Here is a 25,018-nt window from a genome sequence, read left to right on the forward strand (position 1 = left end):
TTTCTAGGATGATAGTAACTTTACCACATACAGTATTCTATTTTCATCCTAGGCTTGTGATAATCTTAGCACCCTCAACTGAAAAATAATAGTCTCCCAGACTAGCCAAGATGAAGAGTCTGGGCTGCTGACCAATCGGTTGCGCAGACCAGGATTAGACGTGAGTTGGGAAAAGGTGAATCTGCTGCTTTTGGATCATTGACAGGGATGGAAAATATATTTCCTGTTTAAAATGATGAGTTCAGATTGATTCTTTCAGTGTAACAATTTCTATTTCTGTCCTCCTCTACTTTAAGTATGGATTTTTATTTTTTACTCAGACTCTCTATCATATTGAAAATTTATGTGCAGTTTCATGTACATTCCAATATATTTAGTTCTTGTTCTGTAAGATAGTAAATCCTGTCATTCTCCAAAATCTTCTGCCATCTTCATGAATCCCAAGTTATATTGTGATAGAGGGGTTCTTTCACCATGCTGGGTTGGGCTTTCTTCACTGCTGGAGAGAAACCTGAATTCAGCAGTCTCCTTCAGCTGCTTTATTTCTGTCCAAGTGTGTGGGACAATGTCCTGGCACTTGGGGCTCCATTGACTTTCTGCAGACAGATACTTATATTAAAATGGGCAGGTTTCTGCTTAAGGGCCTGAAATAAAACTATCGCCTCATTTCCTGGATGTAGGTCAATTGGCATTCCCTGTTTTTATAAGAACTTTGGAATACCTCCATAGGAAAGTTACCATGGAAATGAAAAGTGCAAACAGCTAGTTATTAGTTTTTATTGCCCTGTGGAATGTCTAAGTAGAATGTTTTAAGAAGGAAACCAAAGAGGAGTCAGATCCTTTGTCTCTTCATAAATTCTGGGAGTAAAACTGTTGTCCCTTTGAGAGTGACCACAGAGTCTGAGACTCCTTGGAAAGATGTTCTGCAAGGCCAGACGTACAATTCCTGCAACCAGTTGCTGCTACAGCTTCTTACACCAGTAGACCCAGTTTTCTGTCTCAAGAGTTTCAAAATGCCACACTCCCTCCAATTCTGATAATCAGTCCACAGCTTCATCTACATGTTTTCATTTTATGTCTGGAAGTTAATAGGAGCATGATTTGTTACATGCAAAACACATTTGGACTAATGAAAAATGGATAAGACCACCTAGTGGGCGTTCCCTTAATCTAGACCTGGGGCTCATTTCTGCCCCATTTATTCAAGTTTGGGGCAGAATTCTACTTGCCAAGTATAACAAGTGCAATCATTTCTGTTTATTTTTTTTCCAGCCTGTACGTTTTCTGACTTCAGTCCAGGTGAATACAGATTTAAGAAAAGGCAAAACCAGAGTATGTGACTTGAAGGAAGCTTCAGATTCATTCAGCTCTGCCGTTAGGTGGCAGCAGTACAACATGAAAAACATTTAAGGCACTAATGGAGTAAAAATGGTGACGATGATCGTATCATGATGGTGACGATGGTGATGATGGTGAGGCATATATTCTTGGTTTTTATACACTGTCTTTATTCTAATACAATGTATTGCTGTTTCTCATTGATTCTTACAACACATGGAAGATGGAGAAGTTAATCTTTGTATGTATTTCAGGATGAAATTAAGCTCAAAGTTGTTGAGTGACTTCCCTGATCCAGTCCTTGAATTTAGATCTTGGGATCCACCTCCAGCATTTCTATTCACCTGCACTTCTTTCCACAAGGCATTAATCCTTTTGCATGGATTTAAATTTGTCAATTATATTTCACTGTCTAGATAAAAGAACAAAGTTGAGGAAGGCATGAATGTGTAGGGTTAAAAAAAAGATCTGTTATGCCTAAAAAAGTGGAAGAAAAATGTTGTCTTAGGGTAATAACATCTGTGGACTTTTTGAGGCCAGATTGCCTAGTGTAGTGAATACCAGGCATTTGTAGTTTCAGAGTCTGTTTCTTCCATGTCATTTATGACATGTAGGAGTTCCTGTGTGACCTTCAGTCCACCTGAAATAGCATTTGATGGCCTAATGCAGGGGCTGGGGGTTGTAGGAGTGAACAATGCTTATACTGGCCAATGGATTTGCATAATGGAAGGAAAGAAGCAATGCATATAAGAGGGCAATAAGCCACCCTAAGGATAAGAGCCACACTTCTCCCACATTTACTTTGCAGTCTGTGAGTGGGATGAACTCTGAACTACATCCAGGTATCAGGTGCCTGGGTTGAAGGGAATTGGAAATAGAAAAAGTTATCTTTAGTTTCTGTTTTCATTCCTCACTTTTATTTTGGAGTCTTGAGTCCAAACCAGGAACGTTTTCCTCCTCTTGAGTAAAAGTCCAGTCCAAGATCTCTGTCATGAACTCATAAAGGTAACCTCAGGGTAGCTAGAAGCAGAACCTTTTCCAAGTTTATTGAGAGGTGCTATAGCACACACACAAGTGGGAATGAAACAGTTAAACTACAAAGGCTGAGGCACCACAGGTAGGTTAAGGCCTTTGATTGGGCAACACATCATTTAGTAGTCAATGAAAGAACCTCAACTCAAAAGAACTTAAGCAAGAGGGAGACTTTATGGCCTATACCGATTGCTTTCTTTGAACCACATTTCACATTTCTATTAAAAAAAAAAAAAGCTACCCTAAGTGCCTGAGTGGGGTGGCTTCGTCTTGAAGGCTTTTGTCTTTTTCTCTCTCTCGGTGTTAGACACTGATCAAGTAGAGGGTTGATTGCTCCTAGTCTGCCCAGTCTGCACCCCGTGTGTGTATATAGGCAACGTTCATTTACAAGTCTTGCTTTCCTTGTCATTTTTGGTTTTATCTTCTTAAAAAAATGATTCATCTCATCATTACACTTAAAGAAATCTCTGCTTGTCATCCTCCAAATTCTTCTTCAAAGTCATATTGAGAGGTGAAGCCAGCTGGACCTCTGGGTCAGGTGGGGAGTTGGAGAACTTTTTGGTCTTACAAGAGGATTGTAAAATGCACAAATCAGCACTGGGTAGCTAGGATTGTAAAATGCACCAATCAGTACTCTGTGGCTAGCTAGAGGTTTGTAAAATCCGCCAATCAGTGCTCTGTAAAAACGCACCAATCAGCGCTCTGTGGCTAGCTAGAGGTTTGTAAAATGGACCAATCAACACTCTGTAAAATGGACCAATCAGCACTCTGTAAAATGGACCAATCAGCAGGACATGGGCGGAGACAAATAAGGGAATAAAAGCTGGCCACCCCAGCCAGCAGTGTCAACCTGTTAGAGTCCCTTTCCAGGCTGTGGAAGCTTTGTTCTTTTGCTTTTCACAGTAAATCTTGCCGCTGCTCACTCTTTGGGTCTGTGCCATCTTTAAGAGCTGTAACACTCACCACGAAGGTCTGCGGCTCCATTCTTGAAGGTAGCAAGACCACAAACCCACCGGAAGGACTGGACACAATATGTTTGGAAAAATCCAAGTAACTACTCAATAAAAGAAGGAAAGGTCTTTCAGACCTACTGCTTGGTTCCCATTGTGTAGTTTCCTACCAGACAGACCCTGAAGTAGGGATGCTTTTGTGTCACTGATTTATCAATATAGAACTGAAACTGCACATATTTTGGCCCATTGTCCTGGTGGGATACTTTGTCCATGTAAGTCTATATGTCCTGGTGGTGTCATTATAATCCACAAGGGAAGAGTAAGGAGTTTCTCTCTTTTTTTTTTTTTTTTTTTTTTTTGAGATGGAGTCTTGCTCTGTTGCTCAGGCTGGAGTGCAGTGGCATGATCTTGGTTCACTACAACCTCCTGGGTTCAAGTGATTCTCCTGTCCCAGCATCCTGAGTAGCTGGGATTACAGGTGCACACCACCACACCTGGCTAATTCTTGTATTCTTAGTAGAGATGGGGTTTCACCATGTTGGCCAGGCTAGTCTTGAACTCCTGATCTCAGGTGATCCACCCGCCTTGGCCTCCCAAAATGCTGGGATTACAGGCGTGAGCCACTGTGCCTGGCCAAGAGTGTCCCTTCTTAAAAGCTGAGGGGATGGTCCTGATGCTCTGCTACCTTTGGGGCCAGTGATTTGAAGCAGATACCTCTTGTCTGATCTTTGCTCTTTCTCTGGCATTCACCAATGCCTTAAACGTATACTTGTCTATAATGGAAGCACTGTGTTTATGGGGTGTGCATCCTCTGCAATGGAAAATAGATGATGGGAGTTTTGATTGCTGTGATCTCCATTGACTTTGGGATTTCTAAACTTCTAGATGAATGTCCTAAGGTTAGAGATTTAGAATAGAGTAGAATGCAATATGAATTTGCATAATGTTCTTCATAGAAGCTGTGTCACAAAAATGCTTCAGCTGTAAACAGAGAGCAAATGGAGAATACATTATAGAAGGCAGCTTGATTGAAGCATTTATAAAAAGTGGAAGCTGCAGAGAGCAATGGAGAGACCTGAACAAAGGAGAAAGATGTGCTCCCTGAGACTTTTTCTTTTCCCATTGGGAAAATGAATTATTGACAGCTAACAGCCCCTATGTGAGCAGAGAGGGAGAAAGGGAAGTTCTAATGACTGGGTGGGGTTTGGATGGCTGGTAAATACAGTGAAGGGGTGGGACTCTGATCCAGAACTTAAGGACATCCTGGCTTGGGGCTAAGATCTTCTCAACTACTGTGCTATAGAGAGACCCAGGTATTCACGTCAGGCTCTAGGAAGGGATATGGCAGCTTTGAACAAGAACCCCATTTCCTCTGACCACATTTGTGCCAGGCATTGAAATGAGCATTTTACGTGCATGATCTCATTTAATCCTCAGAACAAATGTATGGGGGTAGATTATTTTAGTCTATTTCTACAGGAGAGAAAACTAAAGGTCTGAGAGATTCATTCATTCATTCAACAAAAAATAATAATTATAATAACAATTAACATTTATTGGATACGTGTTATGTGCCAGATACTGTTGGAAATACTTACATGAATTATTTCATTTCAATCTTCATAACAACCCCAATGAAATAGTCACCATTTGTATAAACACTTTACAGATGAAGAAGCTAAGCAGATAATGTTTAAGTAACTCACCTCAGTTCCCATGGTAAGTGTTAGCCAGAGTTCAAATCCAGACCATTTGACTCCAATTCCAAGACCTTACTATGGCATAGCTTGAGTGCCAATCATGCTCCCAGAACTACGCTGGGCACTGGGGACAGAGCATAAACGAGGCAGACAGGATCCCTACCTTCATGAAATGTGATTCTCAGTGCCAGAGAGGTTAAGTGAGTTGTCCGGGGTCAGGCAGATATTCAGGATTTGAACTGAGATGTTTCAAAAAAGCTGCATCTTACAAGACACCTACCTCTCTGCCTCTAGTATTCCGTGCACTTCTGATGGGGATGCTAGGCCCTCAGAGCTCCCAGAAGACTTCCTTACTTTCCTAGTCTTTGCTCTGCCATTTTGCACTGTGTTTTCGTCTTCCTTCTGCTTGTGTCTCTGACTTTTTCTCATTTTCCCTAACCGAATGCAGCAAACAAAGCTCCTGGAGAGCTGTGTAGGACTTCTTAGGGGGAAGAGATGCATTGCAGTTTTTTTTTTCCCTCTGTAGTCTGAGGCACTTTGGAACACACAAACGTCCTGCACTGGGTCCAGCTCTGACATTATGACTTTAGGTGTGTGAAGCAGGTATAACCTCAGTCTGAGTGAAACAGCCCGCTAGGCTCAAGATAGCTCCTCTCAACAGTAACCTCCTAGGAGTTAGCTGCACTCTTCTAAGGACTTTCACGCTGTCACTCAGTTACTTACTCTTCCAATTGCCATTTATTAAGCTCTTACTACATCCCAACCAAACGCTGAACTGTAATCATGAGGAAGCCATTGATGGTGCCCCCAAGGAGCTCACTTTCTAGAGAGGCTGACACCCTTAATTAATGCCATGTTAGAGACAGAGAGACAGAGACAGACAGAGAGAAAGAGAGAGAGAGAGAACGAGAGAGAGAACACACTGTGGGATGGTAAAATATAGCTATTATTTATTGAGAGGTTCAGGCAAACTTGGAAATGCATTGCTCAGACTTTCCTTCAAAAAAGACCCCAAGGTAAGAAGCACAGTTAGCTGACAGTCTCCAGCTCCACCTTTGGGGTCCACGGCATTGCTCACCTTAAAGTCACATTCTCCCCAGTTTGCTCCCAGCCAGCAACTGAGGACCTTGGGGAGTTAGAGGTGGGATGTTTCTGTGCAATACAGGACTCCCCTGTGGGCAGTCTTTGCTATGGAGTTCCCCACTGCTTGCCTAGACCTTCACAGAGCTGCACCATACGGTCTGAGACTCCTGCTACCCAATCCTCCACCTCCGCCCTCACCTTCTGAGTGTGTCAGACCAGCATCACGGCCTCCAGGCTCTCACTCCTTACTCCTGCTCCCTCTCCTCTTTATCTATTGCAGGGGCTTCCTCCCATAAATCTCTTGTGCTTCTAACTCTGTCTTGGTGTCTGCGTCTTGGAGGACTTGAACTGACCCAGGGAATATTGGTCAGAAAAGGCTTGACTATGTTGCAATAACAAGTTAATTTCAAAATCTCAATAGCTTAACATCAAAAGGTTGATGTCTCCCATGCTCCATGTTTGATGACGGTGCGTGGGTAGGCCTTGCTCCTCATAGATACCTGAACTGACAGAGGCCCAGGCCTATACATGACTTCAAGGCTTGCTGGAGAGATATGGAGGAAGAGAGAACCTTTATAGCAGAGTCTGGAAGTGGCTTAAATTACTTCTGCTCACATCCAGAGCTCAGTGACATGGTCCCAATTGTATGAGTCTGTGACGTGCCATCTTTTTTGTGCCCTGGACGAGGCAATATAGCAGGAAACAAGCATAGTATTTGCCTTAAGTGGTAACCATGTGCTAAGCCCTATCTCTTCACTGAGTGCTAAGTTGTCTTATTTTATAAATGGGACACCTGAGGTGGAGAGAAGCCAAGTATTTTTCCCAAGGTCACAAGATTAGCAAGAGATAGAGCCCGGATTTGGTGTCACATATGTCTGACTACAAATCATGCCTTTATCCACTCTACTATGGGTACAAAAGAAATGACTAAGTGCCAGAGGGTTGTTGGTGGCCGACAGGTCTCTAAATCTAGACTATCCACACCCTAATCTGTCCGGAGTACTTTGAAGCTTCTGTGAAATGTCTGAGACACGGGAAACAGGACTAAGATTTATGCCAACTCCATTATACCAAGTGCCTTCCTTTACTGTTACGAGTTCATTTGTGAGTAGGAAGATAGCTTTTGAGTGACTCTTCTCCTCATAGCTCCCTATTCTGGGGGCAAGATGAGGATATCTCTTTGGCTTTCACTTCTTTAAGTAAAACAGCCTAAGTGGCCAAAAAAAAAAATTGTTGAACAAGTTTGGGGATTTTTTTTTTTTGGGTCTTCTTTGATTGTATTTAATAGTTTTGAAGAGTGCTACAAATAATGTAGCTGTTGAAAGAAATGCTTTTTGCCCAATTTCTTTCTGGCCACAGTTTTGAGAAAAGAAAACTATAAATAGCTGACAATAAAAGAAAATCGCTGCTGTGATCTGAGAAGAAAGAAAGGGAAATACAAAAGAACCGCCCTGAGAGGTTTTCAAATAAAAATTATGGTTCCCCTCCCAGGGCCTAAGATTGCTACTTCTTGGAAGACAGAAAGGGTGAGGATGTGCTGGATGTTTCTTCTCTCTTGTTTGTTTTCAAAGATGTTTTGACTTAGGTGCTTTTATTCTACAAACCTCAGAGCTCTTCACATCTATTAAACATTTTAAATGAGCTGAATTTTCTCTAAACACAGGTAATTTACAAATAGAGGTTTATTATTCATAAGGCAGCCATTCAGTTCTTTTATTTTTCTGTCTAAATTTCCATTTCTCTCCTTTCTCTTCCCGTTCTTACTTGCCTTGTAGAACAGACATGTTGGGTGGAGGATAAGTAAAAACTAAGGTGGAAAGAAAAATTGGCACCACTTTGACTGTTAAACACATAATGCCCTCTTGTTTATTTCTCACCAATAAACCATTTTCGATTTCCTGCCAAAATGTTTGTCATTGATTAAACTTTACATTTTTATTACCCAGAATTAACTATGATGTTTATGAAAATGGAAGGTGGAAAGAGACAATTTCTGTGCGAGTTGTTCTATTTTTCTGTAACCACAGAGCTTCACTAAGCAGAATCGTCTCCCTTCCATTTGAAATGCAGTTCTTATCAACTGGAGGTAATTGGGCCACCGTTCAGATGTGCAGCCACTGTTTTGAATATCACATGGAGCTCTTTTGACTGTGTGTTTCCCATTTGATGTAAAAGTTGGTTTCCAGAGGTTGTCTTAAAATAGAAAGTCTGGGAAACTGTGATCTCCAGATTCAATGAAGACAAACTGCTTTTGGTTTTTATGGACCCATTGATATGCATACACACTTATCCTTTTCTTTCGAATTACATCTATCTTCTGTGCTGGGGACCCTCCCTGCCCCTATGGAAATTGAACAGGGACTGATCTTAGACTTGAAAGAATTAATAGGTTTCAGTAGAACTGTTTCATGGTGGCAGGTGGGAGTCAGGAAGGGAGAAAAATTGTGTCTCTGAGATCAAAGTCATCCTGACAATTTGACATGGAGAAAGGAAAAAAAAAAAGGAAGTTGAAAATGAGACAAAGTAAAGTCAGAGAGGAAACTTGCCCAGGGGCATTTCAGACACAGATCTTGTGATATTAACATTTCCTTTATTTTTTAAAAAATGAAATAAATTGCTTCCCAGTGACCCCGAAGGTCATTAGTACCAGATGTGGCTTCATACTGCTGAGAGCAAATGACAGTGAGGAGAAATGATGTAGGTGAGGACTTGGGAGCAGAATCAGATAAGTGCACCGCTTAGTAAGCCTGAGCATTTGCAGCAAGTTCAGAATGATTCAAACTGAGCTGCCCCTGGAATCCAGTTAGCTGCCACCTCTGGGTCCAATTAGAGGGCATACTGTATTAGGAGGCAGAAGACAGGGATGTAACCTTAATTCTCTCCCTAGTTGTATCATTTGTTGTATAACTTTGCATATTTGTGTCTCAGTGTCTTTATCCATAAAGCTAAAGATTTGGACTAGATAATGGATAATCCCTGAGGTTCTAGCTAACTGTAAGATGGAGAGATCTATATGATTTAGACTTATTATTTGTTTTGGTTAAGAGGCTGATCAGAGAACGCAAATACTTTATGCACTTTCTCTGTGCTAGGCATTGGGGTGGGGGTGTTGTGTAAGGAAATAAAGAAATCTAGTTCTTATATGTGAGACAGAACTGTGACTTTTTAAAACCATGGTGTCCCCAGAGTCTAGCACAGTGCCTGACACACAGATGTCACTCCAGAGATATCTGTTGGTTAATGAAGACATATTATTTTGTATCTAATTAGAGAGATAAGACATAAAGATGCCCAACAGTGCAATACTTACAAAATTGGTACCAAATCAGAAGGCACAGTGTAACTGTTAAAGAACTGCTGAGAAGGTGGCTGTCTTTGGGGAGAAAGGGTATGAACATTTTCTACAGAGAAGGGGAGATTTATCCTAAATGGCTAAAAACTGGGCATCAAATTCCTTGTGGATCCTGGAGGTAGAAATCAGTTTCAAAGTTTAGACAGACAGACAGACAGCACAAGTCTTGTTTGGCTGCTTTCTTACCCCAACAGGTATCATAATTCAGGGCTTTGCAGCCTTACTTTGTTATATAGAATGGATCACCGTGAGACTTTGAAGATGTAAGTCTGAGGACTGTTGGCAGAAAGCAGCAAATGTTTTCTATATCAAGATACGGACAGGTTTATTTCTCAGGGCAGATTATGCGAGAGTGATGGACACATTTAGGTCCAGGAGTTTCTCCACTAAGTATCAATGGAGCTTGGGTCACCTTCTCATGCCCCTTTTCTTCTTCTCCTCTCTCCTTTGCTCTGGGCTTGGACATCCCTATAAGCATTGTGCTAGGTGCCAGGGACATAGAAATGAGAAAAAAATATGGTATCTCTCCTGGAGAGACTAGGTCAGTGGAGGAGGGAGACATGAAATCAGAAAAGCGACAATGCTCTGGATGCCATAATAGATGTAAATAAATAACTGCTGAGAAAGCTGGGAGCTTCGGGGAATGAAGGGCCTCCGCAAATTGGGAAAGGTGTCTGAGTGCCAAACTTGTGCTTAGTGTGGTGAACAAATGCAAAGATGCAGTTGCCCTGAGGTGCGTTTGCTGCCTCCCCGCCTGGAATCTGAGGCACACTGCTTTGAGATGCCTCTGCAGTGTGCAAACAAACACTGTGTGTCATTAGCGTGGGGGAAAAAAAGAGTCCATGCATTTTCTTTGTAAAGGGACCTTATTAGTTTTCTATTTTGCTATTGTAACCAATTACCACAGATGTAGTGGCTTAAAACAACACAGATGTATTCTCGTGTAGTTCTGGAGGTCAGAAGTCCCCAAATCAAGGTTATCAGAGGGCTGTACTCTAAGCGGCTCTAGGGAGAATCCGTTTCCTGCCTTTTCTGACTCCTGAAGGCTGCCTGCTTTCCTTGACTCGTGGTTTCCTTCCTCTTTCTTCAAAGCCAGCGGTGTAGCATCTTCCAGTCTCTCTGTGTCTCTGACCCACCTGCCTTTCTCTTATAAGGACCCTTGGGATTACATTGGGTCCACCTGATAATATAGGAGAATTGCCCCATCTCAGGATTCTTAAGGAAATCATATCTGCAAAGTTTCTTTTGCCACATGATAATATATTCATCGGTTTGGGGCATTAGGGCATGGACATCTTTGGGGGGCCATTTTTCAGCTACCACAGTACCCAAGTGTTCTCCTGAGAGCTGTCTTCTGCTTCTTCTCTCCTCTCCCTGATTTCTCAATTACACTATCTGGATCTATCCACAGAAAATGTGGACTGGAAGCATAGCTATATGGGTTCTGGATTCAACTACTAGTGCAACAATGGACAACTGAAACTTTCAGAGCCTCAGCTTCCTTATCTGCAAGGTAAAAATAATAAAGGTGTTTATTCATAGGACTGTGGTGAGGAGCGAATGAGGTCCCATATATAGTATATATTTTTTGGTATGGGAGTCTTGCATGTAGAATGTGTTCAGTTAATGTTGGCTATTACTTTTGTTATAATTATTAGGAAGCAGGGAAAGGATATAGACAGAGAAGAGGAAGGTCTTCCCAAAACCTGAACTGTACTTAAAACTCAGTTTTATCTTGGTTTGGTTTCATAAACGCCAATTCCCACTAACTCCTTCCCTCATCATCCTAGGTATAGAAGGTCAACTTCTTCAGATTGTCATCACCCTATCCCTGAACTCCCAGTCCAGCTTTGGGGACCTACAAAAGAAAGGGTCACTTTAAGCCTTTCAATACTGTGGCAATTTTAATGCTAGATGCTCTTTGGAAGCATCCCTACATTAATCTTCTGATCTTAGCCTGATATTATGTGGAAAACAGTCTTGTTAATTTATTCACTCCAGTGTGTGCCTATCTGATAGCAACCCTTTCTCTTTTTATAAATGTTGGTCATTAAACTAATAAAGTCTCTGAACTGTGAAATTTCAAGAGGAATAACGAAGAGAGACAAACATAATCTGGAAATGCAGAGGAAAACGTATTTGGGCAATATATCTGCCTGGCTATTAGATATATTTTTGCCTAACGGTGCAGCCCCGGTAGTTGGTTGCTCTGAACTATTCTTGCTTTTCAACTTCTTCATTCCTCCAATTTTGTGAACATACATTTTCTCTATTTCAGTTTTGTCAAAGTGGTTCCAAAGCTGAGTGAAAACTGGGAGGAATGGGTTATTTAGCACCTGGGATTGGAGTGATGGTGGGCGTCTCTTTATAAGAATATTGTAGATGCTGAGTTTTTAAGTAAAGGGCCTGCCTGTTCTGCAGTTTGCTTCCTGTTTATTTGCCTCTGCTTTAGCTGGAGATGTTTTAAATTCTGCTCAGCTATTAAATATCCCATATCTTAGGATCATACAAGCAGCTGTAACTTCAAAAATTTTATTTTTTTTTTGAGCTATCTTTCTGCAAATGAAATGTTACAGTAATCTTCAGGCACCAGGTTTGATAAGCCCAATAAGGCCATGGAATTTGCACCAGAAGCTGTAGCAAATGATTAGGAAGCACATGGGGTTTTAAACTCTAAAGAATCTCTCAGAGGAGAGGAGATGGTACATTTACTGATGGTACAAGGTGTTAGTTGGAAAGCCCTAAGAATCTCAAATCCCATTCAACAGTGAAGAGACCTTGCCAGCTCCCAACAGGTATGACTTGCTTTGGAGTCATAGGGGCTCCTTTCTAAGGGTATAATCAGAGTTTGCATCAGAACTTTCAATGATGCACAGTTTTATCTGTAGCATAGAATTTTGATGCCCTCTTTTACATGGATATCCGAGAATGCCTTAAAATATTAACTGATGGTTCTCCTAGCAGTCTAAGATGATAGTAAAAGTTATCATTGGGCCAGGTATGGTGGCTCATGCCTGTAATGCCAGCACTTTTGGAGGCTGAGGTGGGCAGATTGCTTGAGCCCAGGAGTTCCAGACCAGCCTGGGAAACCTGGTGAAACCCCATCTCTACAAAAAATACAAAAGATTAGCCAAGTATAGTGGCGTGTGCCTGTAGCCTCAGCTACGTGGGAGTCTGAGGCAGAAGGATCACCTGGGCCAGGGATATTAAGGCTGCAGTGAGCCTTGATTGTGCCCCTGCCCTCCAGCTCAGGCGACAAAGTGAGACCTTGTCTCAAAAAACAACAACAAAAAACAAAACAAAACGCACACACACAAAACAAAAAAAATTGGTTGAGCATCTATGGCCAAGTGCCTTTAATGCATTTTCTCCACTCCTCCACCAAGCTCTATAAGAGGTGGATTAGGACTCTTACAGCTAAGGAAAGCAGCACTCAAGATAGTTAAATTTCCAAAGTCACATGATACTAAGCTATAGAACTGAGATTTCTGGAAAATTCGGCTGCACAGTTGTTAGTGGTGGAGAACCGCATTAATGCTCTCTACTTTTGGAAGATAAAGGGTGGATTAAATTTCAGAACAAGTAATTTGAAAAACTACTCATTTAGTTAAAAACAAAGTAAAATAAAACCAAACTCCACTTAATTACATTAATAACGATATGATATATCATATGGTACAGTACTTTTAAAACTGTAGTTTGCAACCAGATGGTGAATCATGAAATTTACTTAGTGTATCACAAACACTTTGATTTTAGGGAAAAAGGATAATATAAAATAGAAGAGCAAATACCAGAGAGTAACATATGGCATAGGATGAGTGGCTTCTGAAAACATATGTGTATATGTCTGTGTATATGTTTATCGGGGCAAAAGGGAAAATATACTATTTTACTATGAGTTGTGGTGAAAACAGTATGAAAAACACATAAGGGATTTCCTTAATAACACTGACCCTCATCTATCCATTTTTTAGAAAAGGAAAGATCCCAGTCTTTGTTTTTTGAAGTTACCATGGCCGATGAAACAACCCTCCCTGCGTGTGATGTGGTGCAGTAGTGTGAAACAAGGTCCGCTTTCACAGGCAACCTGCGGGTCAGAGAATTGCTTGAAAAGGACTAAACAGGTCGGGCACGGTGGCTCACGCCTGTAATCCCAGCACTTTGGGAGGCTGAGGCGGGCAGATCATGAGGTCAGGAGATCGAGACCATCCTGGCTAACACGGTGAAACCCCGTCTCTACTGAAAATACAAAAAAATTAGCCGGGCGTGATGGTGGGTGCCTGTAGTCGCAGCTACTTGGGAGGCTGAGGTAGGAGAATGGCATGAACCTGGGAGGTGGAGCTTGCAGTGAGCCGAGTTCGCAGCACTGCACTCCAGCCTGGGCGACAGAGCAAGACTCTGTCTCCAAAAAAAAAAAAAAAAAAAGAAAGAAAGAAAGAAAAGGACTAAACAGCTGTGAGCAGCTGCCTATTGGGTTAATAGATGTAAACGGTTGGCTTCTAGGATGATTCATTAATGAAACATTTTGATTTTCATTGTCTTTGTCTTGGTTATTTAGTTTAATTTTGGTTATGTTGTACTTATATGAGTGATATAGTTTGGATATTTGTCTCCACCCAAATCTTATGTTGAATTGTAATCTTCAGTGTTGGAGGTGGGGCCTGGCAAAAGGTGTTTGGATCACGGGGGCTGATCCCTCATGGCTTGATGTGGTCTTTGCAACAGTGAGTTCTCAGGAGATCTGGTCATTTAAAAGTGTGTGGCACCCCCCACCCCCCAACTGCCACCCCTTGTTCCCGCTTTCACCATGTGACATGCCAGCTCCCTCTTTGCCTTCCATCATGATTGTGAGCTTCCTGAGACCTTATCAGAAGCAGAGCAGGTGGCTGGTGCCATGCTTCCCGCAGAACTGTAAGCCAATTAAACCTCTTTTGTGTATACATTACCCAGTTTCAGGTATTTCTTTATACCAATGCAACAGCGACCTAATACAATAAGCATACTTATGTAAGACTTCATTTATTTGAAGAAGGTATGATACAAATAAATACATCAAAAACACAAATGTCAATGTATCTCTAATTCATTTGATGTTTACTGAGTACCTGTTTTTGCCTGCCACTATGCTAAATGCGAGAAATGGAAAAGAAGGGTGCCCCATGATTGATGTTTTGGATGAGTTTATATGGTTATAGAAGAGGTACATACATAAAGAAATAATAACACAAAAAATGTGGTGCACACTCTGGTGGATGCAAATTCAGAAGGACACCAACAAACTAGCTGTGTGAGCATGTATGGTATGTGTGTTGTGGGTGGAGGTAGGAGAAGGGGCAAATGTTTAGCTATAGAAGCCTTCTGGTAGGAGGTGATGGCTGGAGCTCGTACAGTGCAGACATTCTCAAACTGTAGAATGCATCAAAATATCTGGAGTGCTTGTTAAAACACATACTGCTGGGCCCTACCTAGAGTGTCTGATTCTGTAGATCTGAGATAAGGCCTGAAAATGTGCTTTTCTAACAAGTTTCCAGGGGGTGCTGTACTGTTGGTCTGGGGACCATACTTTGAGGACCACTTTCAAAACCATTTTAGCTGCAGATACTTCCATTTTTCATGTGAAGTCTTATATGGAATATTCAAGTATAAAATAGAGAAAATGGAGATGGCTGGAAGGAACCCTCAGGCTCTCTCTGGCCTATGCTCTTCCATGGTGCTGGCTCCTAAAACCCCTTTATGGAATTCCATGTCTATGAAAATCACACATCTAGAGAACAATCTAGTTCTACAATTTTGCAGTTTTCTCCTTGTCTCCTCTCCCAGTTCCTCTCCCCCAGCCCCACTGAGTTGAATCAAGTTGTTTGCAAAAGAAGCTGTTTGAGTGATTTTAAAAGAGCCCTGTAGATCAGTAGGCAAAAGTTTTGGCAAAGAATATGTGGATTTCAGTTTTGATTTCTGCTTTTTAAAAAATTAATATGTATGTTCTTGGACATTTTCTTCCAAAACTTTGCTTTTTGATCCTTTATTTAGAAAAGTTGTGGCATTTGTTTACAAAATCTATAGATACTAGCACCCCATCATGATCTTCTGAAGACTGCTTTAACTCTGCGTTAGTAAATACCAGCGTGAGAAAAATGCTTTGGGTAAAAACATAGCACAGCTTGAAAACTCTTTCTTTGAGGACTACTTAAAGTTAGTCCACAGGAAGGCACTGTCTATTTGATGCCTAACGTCTTGATGAAAATGGAAATATTGATTAATTATCCAGATATCCAGAATGTTAGAAAAGGTTTAATAATTAATTGAGGTGTTCATTGTCCAACCAGACATTTTGCATCCCAGAGTAAATGTAGTTCATTTTTTAAAGTGGAGAACTGGCTGTAGTATAAACCTTTGAGTCCATATTAACCATCTGTAACTGTAATCACCAAATAACCTTCCACTGTCTTCATTTTCATCATTGGTTGAACTGAAGACTCTACTGCAGAGAAAAAAGATAGATGCTTTCTACATTGGGGAAAACAAACTCCAACTCTTGATAGCTTGCTTTGGGATACTTTCTAGTTTGGCTTTATTAGAATATTTATGTTGTCTTGGTGTAGACATTGTTATATTTATCAAAAATTAAGTGTTTGCAAAAACTTGGAGTTTTAACTAAGTTTCCACAAATACTTGGAAGCTTGGATGCTTAGCTGAAAGTTGTCAAAACTTCTTGTCTGGTTTCGGACTCTGCAAGACTCATCTATTGAGGTACTTGGCACTTTCGCTTGGCATCAAGAAATTCAAAGGTTTGTAGAAATAAAAATTGATTATTAAATAAAACATGATCAGTATTTTATGAAATGTCTAGGTCTAGCCTACTTCCACACAGTTTGAGATGCTTATTATATCCTATTCACTATGACTATCTCCGATGGCAACATTAATTAATTTTGAGTTAAGCCTGGGGCCTGATCATTTTTAATTTTATAGTTTCACCAAGTTATTCTTTATACAAGATACAAAAATGATGGGACCAGGTTACTACCCTTTGGTAATTTGCATCTGTTTTTCATTTTCTAAAATCAACTGGTTACATTGGTGAGGGAGTGGTGGTTAGCATGTTCTAATGTTTATAGAAGCCACTGTTCAATTTGATTTCTCTAGAAGAGGGGGCACTTCTGCCACAGAGACGTCCATGACCGATCCATCAGTGGTCATTGATTTAGAAAAGCACTCACATACTATCTTGGAGTTGACAGAGATGTGTGGAAACTTAACACATCTGGAAGAACATTAATCCTTACAATTAGTCAACATCTGGGAATGTAACCACCCAGGGTTGACAAAACTGGTGATTAAATGTGATGGAAGTTCACCATCCATAGACAAGTACAGAGTAACTGGCTGTGAATTGTGAGAACGTACATGCGTCTTGCATGCTACAATGAGCCATTAGCACCCAGCTTGCCTGAGTTGGAAAGCCATCAGACCACTGAGGTATGTATGGCGATGTTTTCAAAGCTTTTCCAATTTGTTTTTCTTTCAGAGCACTGTATGAAGCCACACTATGGATTCAGACAGAGCTAAACATAAAGTCCAGTCTCTCTATGCGTCCTCACTCCTTATCCTTCATGTTTCAACTTGCCATTTTCATTTCCTGGTGCCATGCTCATTCTCAATCCATTTTCTTTTGTGTTTGAGTGTCAAATACCAACATTGCTGCTACTTCTGGGTCTTTCCTCAGATGCATTTTATCACCTGTAGGGCAATTGCAGATGCCCCATAACATTAGCCAACATTCATATTTTATTCTGTTTTAAAATAGAAAATAATTCACGTTATTAGATAACCATTTAATTACTTTTTAGCAGAACACAGGCTGAAAAATAATGAAAATGATTTAACAGCTTCTCTCTCTTCTGTAATTTTTAAAACCCCATTATTTTACCTTTTTCTTTCTGTTATTTCTCCTTTAAGTTTCTCTCTAGGATTTTTGTAGCTCAAAAGATCAGCAGCAAACCACATAAGAGACATGCTGTTTTGACTTTTATCTTTTCTCATCTTTTCCTTGCTAGAACAAGAAAATCAGTGCCTTGTGGCTAAATGAGAAAGAAGTCCAACTTTCTTATTGAAGTTGAATTTGCTCCAGTAGAAGAAGCCGTTTTGCTGTCCGCAGTTAATGGCTAAAGACAGGAGGTTCACAAAAGTTATTCCCACCACTTTGTGTTCAACAAAATCTTAGAAATGCTACAAATGTTTCAAAATGAAGGAAGTAAAATCATGAGAAACCTAAACTGTATTCTCAGTAAGCACTTTCTAAAGCGGATCCTTATGGAAAGTTTCCACAGAACAAATTCTCAACTACATTGAAATAATAGAATTCATGGTCCTATCTGTTGTACCTTTAAAATCAGGTGTCCCCACCAGCTGGTAGACAAAGAAGAACCTCACTGAGAATGAAAAATTTCATAAAACTTTCAGAAGTTGCTGACCCCTGATTTAATCACAAATATTAAGCATTTAGGGAGAATAGAGAGAAAAGATCTTTGAACTAGTGCGAGGTATTGAGTTAGAACTCCAGGAAAAAGTGGTGAACACTTTGATTAACAGAACCTGGAGCCTCATTCTCTAATTGAGATGTACCTTTTAGAATGGGAGAAAAGCACTGAACCACAAATGTGATGAATGTAGTAGGCCTAATTCTCTAGTTCTTTCTTTTGCTCTCTTCTCTTCCTTTTTGCCTTTCTGCTTTTTCCTTCTTGTTCCAATTTTCTCCTTATTATTTCCCACAACTTTTTAGACTGGTGTTCTTCTCACATTCACATATATATGAATTCTTTGAGAATGAGATTGGAAGAAGACTGCATCAAAAAGCAAAGTTTTTGTGGGCCAATTTAAATAGTTTGTACGACTAGCAGCAATGAAGAAAGACACATATTCATGTCAACACTCTTTCCTAGTGCCACTTCAATGACTGAAGAGTCTGCAATCAATTATGTGATATAACATTTTCCAATTGATGGGCTATCTGTGTATGTTAGTCTATCATAATAGATTAGCTCCTAACAAGATAAAACCATCATGTGGAACTCTTTGCCTGCCAAAAACAGGCTTCTGCCAAACCATCTGATCGATGTTAGAGAATTTTCAGGCATTTATACTCAGAAAAGTGACTGTAGAAAAACAGAAGCTTTACACTCAGCATATTTGCCCTCTCTTTCCTTTGCTTCGAGTCACATCTGCTGATTTCATGGTTTGACACTTTTTCTTTTTTTTTTTTTTAAATTCTTGTTAGCTCAGTTGAGCTTGTTGGATCCCATCCAGCCTCCCAACCTTACACAATAAATCAACAAAGTTCAGATCAGGCTCTCTGTTAAGCAGGAAGAAAGAAATAAGTAGAGAGGAGCATGGAAACACTGTACTGAACTCTGGTAGACTTGCAGAATAATTGTGCTAAACTGACCCCTCGCACTTTGACCCCAGCAAACTTGTGTGGTATTCATAGTCATATTGTGGCAAGGGCAGTATTGACCTGGACTTGGTTCAGACCATACCCCTAACTACTTCTAGGATCGCAAGTGAGTCACAGAACATCTCTGTTCCTCAGGTTTTTACAAAATATAAAAGATGGATTGTGAAGTTTTTGAGGACACATTTCAGCTTTATATTTTGAAAATCTCAGATGACATCCTTTGAAAACCTGTTTTGATTCTAAACTTGGTAGGGTTGCATTTAATTTCTGAGATTCTGTGCTCTGCTTTTCTATTATGTAACAAACCACCCCAAAATTTTGTGGCTTAAAACATTAACAGCACATACTTTGCCTACAAATCTGCAATTTGGGCAGGAACCTGTGAGGACAGTCGTCCCTACTCCAGTCAGCATTAGTTAAGACAGCTTGAAGCCTGGAGGCTGGAATTATCTGAAGGCTTGTTCACTCGTACACTTGGTGGTTCATGCTTGCTGCTAGCTGAAACCTTAGCTGGGTTTTAGCCAGTGTTCCTACTGGCTGGTATATCTAAATGTCACGTTTTTATGTGTTCTGAGCGTCCTTACAACATGGTGGCTGGGTTCCCAGAAGAAGCATCTAGGTAAAGAAAGTTAAGAGAAAGTTGTATTACTTTTTATGAGGTAGTCTTGAAAGTCATGCAGAGTCCTTCCTACCACATAGCATTTGTCCAGGAAGTCACAGAGGTCTGCCCAGATCAGCAGAAAAGGAAACAGACTTCCCTCTTGATGTGGGTTGGCAAGGTGCTGGAAGAGCAAATGAGACTGGAAATATTGCCATGGCCGTTTTTGGAAAACATAATCTGTTACATTCTGCTTATACCGTCATAAGCCATATAATAATGCTTGGGTCAATGACAGACCGCATATCCAATGGTGGACCTGTGTGATTATAATGGAGCTGAAAAATTCCTATCACCTGGTGGTGTTGTAGCCCATCTTAAGGTTGTAGTGCAACACATCAGTCATGTGTTTGTGGTGACACTGCTGTGCACACGCCTACTGTGCTGCCAGTCACACAAAAGTGTACAGTAATGTCCTAGGCCTTCACATTCACTCACCACTAACTCACTGACTCACACAGAGCAACTTTTAGTTTTATAAACTTCCTTCATGGTAAATGCCCTAGACGGGCATTCCATTTTTAATCTTTTTTACCATATTTTTACTGTACTTTTTCTATGTTTAGATAGATTTAGATACACAAATACTTACCATTTTGTTACAATTTCCTACAGCATTCAGTAAAGCAACATGCTATACAGGTTTGTAGCCTAGGAGAAAAAGGCTAGACCTCACAGCCTAGATGTGTAGTAGGCTATCCAATTTAGGATTGTGTAAGTACACACTATGATGTTTGCACAACGATGAAATCACCTAATGACAGTTCTCAGAATTTATCCCCATCAGTCACTAAGTTATGCATGACTGTATTTGAATAAAACTACTATCGCTACTTTCTCATCAAAAATTTAAAAAGAAAAAAAGAGTGATTCTATATTCTAAAGTCCCTGCTTAATGTCTCAATATGCCTTCTCTCATTTAATCCTCATTTGTAAAAATGAGGAGACTGAGGCAGGAGGTGCTCAAGTAACCTACATAAGCCCTCATAGCAGTCAAGTACATAATGGAAGGGTGGCATTGAGAATCAAGCTCACCTAGTTTCAAAGCCTGTGCTGCTTCTGCTACCCCACACTGCCTTACTCACAAAACTCTTGTTCTCATATCTCAACTTTATTTTTTGCTGAAAGAGTGTAGAATTCAGATGAGATTTTAGGTGGGACTTTTGAAGGAGGAGAGTTGCCAAATATTTCAACAATGGAAGCAACTCTGTATCTAAAATTTGATTTTTGCCCAAGAATTGACTATTAATATCCACTTTTTTTTTCCTTTCACTAGAGAAGACAAATCTGGATGGTGGTCTGACTGCTTACTGATGCAGCAGGGATTGCAGAGAGTGGTGAAATGTGTTTCTGATTCACAGCTGATGGTTTATAGGACCATAGTGTGAGTACAAAATTATGCGTGAGTGTTCCACAAGGGCTAATGATGAATAAGTATATAAAGTGTCTTCAGGTTAGATATAGGATGTGGAAGAGTAAGCCAAAGCTGGCCAGTGGCCTGGACTGGAAAGGAGTCTTCTGTGTACATTGGCCAGGGCCATGTAAGGGAATGGAGTAGGAATTGCTTGTCTCTGGATTAGATTCTTCTACTGAACTCATGTGTGTCAGGCACGTGCCCAAGATTGTCAGCAATTTTAAGCAGAGGACTTTTCAAAGGCCCTCTGCCTACACAGGGTAACACTTTTGACAATCGCTTACCTCGTTCATGTGGGAAAAGCAAAAACCAAAATCAACAACAGTAACAAAACAAAAACCGACTTACTTGATCCAAGAATTTTTTCATCTATTTGCCGTTGAATTGACCCCACCAAAAGTGTTATGGTATCGTATGAACATAGTCTTCTGAAATTGACCCTCCCCTGTTTCTTTTTCCTTGCATATTAGCTAAAGATAAATCTATGGTCTTTAGGAAATTTATTATAAGAATTTTTGGGCCAGGCATGGTGGCTGATGTCTGTAATCCCAGCACTTTGGGAGGCCGAGCTGGGCAGATCACAAGGTCGGGAGTTTGAGACCAGCCTGGCCAATATGGGGAAACCCTGTCTCTACTAAAAAACACAAAAACTAGCCAGGTGTGGCTGTACATGCCAGTAGTCCCAGGTACTCAGGAACCGGAGGCAGGAGAATCACTTGAACCCGGGAGGCGGAGGTTGCAGTGAGCCGAGATCGCGTCACTGCACTCTGGCCTGGGTGACAGAGTGAGACTCCGTCTCAAAAAAAAAAAAAAAAAATTGTTTTGTAACAATAGGTTGTCTGTTAAAAACCCTTATGAGTTCAGTTGACAAAATGTTTTGCTTTGCTAAAAACATCAGCACACTCCTCAAACGCAAATGGTCTCCCGAAGACAATTTGTGAGTCTTAATTGTGGAATTTTCTTTTTTTTTACCATGTACTTGCAGCAATCACAATTGCTTCATAGCTCAACATCTGGAAGCACATTTGGCTTCATTGTTAGAAAATAAATTAGCATCCCTGTTCATGAGTAAGAGACTGACCTTACACTGGACAAAGGGGACTGTGTCTCTGGTTGACAGACCAGTCATCCTTGACAACAAGGAAAAAGCTGACATGCATCTCATTTCTGGCATTCATGGCCATCTCTCAGAACACCCTGAGTCTACTCACTATAAAATAGACTTTTGCCCTAGGACATGGAGCAAAAGATGACACTAATTGGAAACTGGCATCCTGGAAAACATTGTCAGAGTCATCTCCTCCAGGAAGATAACCATTATCTTGTGCCAGCACTGAACTGTGGGCTCCAAGGACCTGCCTGTGTCTGCTCACACCTGTTCCAACATGGTTGCCAATAAATGGGGGGTCAGGAGGAAATTAGACACACAGAAAAGCCACTAGAAGCCAGAAGGCCCTTTGAAAATCTTTTGGAATTGTAATAGATTGGACAAGCACGGGATGGTCTATGTACGTGTATTTGGCTATGGTCATGACCACTGAGAATCCCATATCAATAACTAATCTGAACAAACTGAACTGTAAAAGAAAAAAAGATTTTTATGGAGCCAGAAATAGATGCTGTGAAAGAGACAGAAGATTTAAGTAACCAATATGTTTTTAAAAATATTGCAGGCTTTTCTTTTTAAATTAGGTGTGATATACAAATATGGAGATTGAAATATGCATATGTGTTTGCATTAGTATAAATAGATTTATACCCTCTAGTATCTTGTGCCATCTCCTGAATTTGGACAGATTGTAAGTCAAATCATGTCCCAAGAAACGTAAATTATGCACTCATATAAAATGGAAAACATCACAATTAGCATAAAAGAGGATGTTAATTCTAACTGTTAAGCACCAGTAATATAAAGTGATTACACTTTGTGATCACACTTTTCTTATTTTATCTCCCTACCTTACTCTCATAAAGGGTTCCCAAAACTTTTAATTTTATGACTCCATAAGATGCAGAAGTGAGAAACAGATAGAGATGACTGTTGGGTAGACAGCAGAGATGTTGCTTCTTTTTCACTATGGTATGTTAATTCTTTTTCCTACTATTTAATTAGTTCAACAGATGTTTAGTGTCAGAGACTGTGTGCTGAGCACTTGGGATACAAAGTATATAGGCCACTGTTAGCTGTTTATCAGATTATTGTACCAGTCTCTTCGCCAAGGGTCTTGCTTCTGGTCTCACCTCTTCATTGTTACACCTCCTCCTAACTTGTTCTTTGCATTACAGTTTGTTATATTTCAAAAATGCAAATTCTGTTATATTACTTGCATGAATAAAACTCTTTAGCGGTTATCAATTGGTCTCAGGATACAGTGCCAGATCCTTGGCAGAGTACCTGAGATTCTTGTGAAAGGGCTTTGGCTTGCCCTCCATCCTCACCTTGGGCTGCACTCAGCATCCCTCTGATTTGATGTCACAGTTAAACAGAAATACTTGCAATTACCTGAAGGCATCACGTGGTTTCTTATCTCTAGATTTTAAGATTTGAAAAAGGTGTTACCCCAACCTGGGCTGCCTTCTGCCCCTCTTTGAGCAGTTAATGCTTACTCGTCTTTCCTGTCTAAACCGGGATACCATTTCCTTTGGGAAGTCTTCCATTACTTTCTTCCTACATTGCTTCAGCTCACATTGGCTTAATCAAGTACCATCTCTTGGTAAATAAAATGATTTATTTCACAATTCACTAGAACATGTATCATACCTTTATATCTTTCTCAGTTGGTTAAGTCTTAGATTAAAATATAATAAATCTATGTGCCTCTCCTTATTTGTTTTGTCAGTGTTTGTGCACACAGCACCAGTATATTATTATAGCTTTGTGCAGATTGTCATATTTATTTAGCACTTACTATAGGCAAGAACAACTTTTCATCATCATCATCATGTAATCGTTAAAACGATTCTTTGAAGTAGGTATCATCACTGTCATTGCATTTTCAGCTGCATCTAATTAATTGTCCCAGTGTTATAGAAACGGCAGAACTAACATCAGAGCCTACTCTCTCATGATACAGTATTATAAATTTCTTCTTTTCTCTCTCACAATTTAAGTTTAAACTTTTTGAGGTAAGGAATAATGTCTTAATCATAGTTATGTCTCCCATCAAGCAGCACATTTTGAGAACATAGAGAATGACTGAAAATAAAGTTCTTTGCTCTTGTCCTTAAGTTGCTCATAGGACTAGAGGGCAGACACCTAAAATAATGATTTGATATAATGAGATAAATATATTATTATAAATAGTTGCAGGGCCCTATGATATGAAGAGGAGGGATACATAACCCAGACTTCAACTGCCTGGCCTTGTAGAAGAGACAATGCCTGAATTGAATATGAGTGCACTAACTTATGGACACATTTTCACTAAATTTGTATCTAGTAGCAATTCAGGTAAAATAATCCTCTTTATGAAAAAAATTAAGGATAAACTTCAGTTATTCTTTGGTGAAGGTGACAGATGGAGTATGGAGCCATTGGTCATGTGTTTGAAAAAAAATGTTTCATAAGCTGATATAACGGTGTCAAACTATTGTTAAAAAATGGCAACATGTTATTATCAAGGGCTAGATTTTCTCTAGATTTTTTGTTTTGGCACTTTTTCTTTAAATTTTTTGTTTCGGCATTTTTTATTTCACAAATGATTTCACGAGAATCTCAGGTGCTCTGCCAAGGAGCTTGCACTGTATCTATCTGAGACGAATTGATAACCAATAAAGAGTTTCCTTCATTCAAGTAACATAATAGAATTTGCGTTTTTGAAATATAACAAACTGTAATGCGAAGAACGAATTAGGAGGAGGTGTAATGATGAAGCAGTGAGACCAGAAGCCTTGGCTAAGAGACTGGTACAATAATCTGAGAAACAGCTAAACATAAATTATGTACACATATAAAATGGAAAACATCACAATTAGCATAAAACAAATATTAATTCTAACTGTTAAGCACCAGTAAGATAAAGTGATTACACTTT

At 40.1% G+C, this 25,018-nt stretch overlaps 1 long non-coding RNA gene across 1 annotated transcript in view; it reads left to right on the plus strand.

Moving 5' to 3' along the window:
* Positions 1 to 1,418: 1,418 nt before the first annotated feature.
* LOC144329673 (uncharacterized) overlaps positions 1,419 to 25,018 on the plus strand; it is a 176,691-nt gene continuing 153,091 nt past the window's right edge. The window contains exon 1 of the long non-coding RNA XR_013395288.1: positions 1,419 to 1,472. This is a non-coding gene — a long non-coding RNA (uncharacterized LOC144329673). The remainder of the gene's footprint in view (positions 1,473 to 25,018) is intronic.

Source organism: Macaca mulatta, chromosome 7 (genome assembly GCF_049350105.2).
Source record: "Macaca mulatta isolate MMU2019108-1 chromosome 7, T2T-MMU8v2.0, whole genome shotgun sequence".
Taxonomy (NCBI): domain Eukaryota; kingdom Metazoa; phylum Chordata; class Mammalia; order Primates; family Cercopithecidae; genus Macaca; species Macaca mulatta.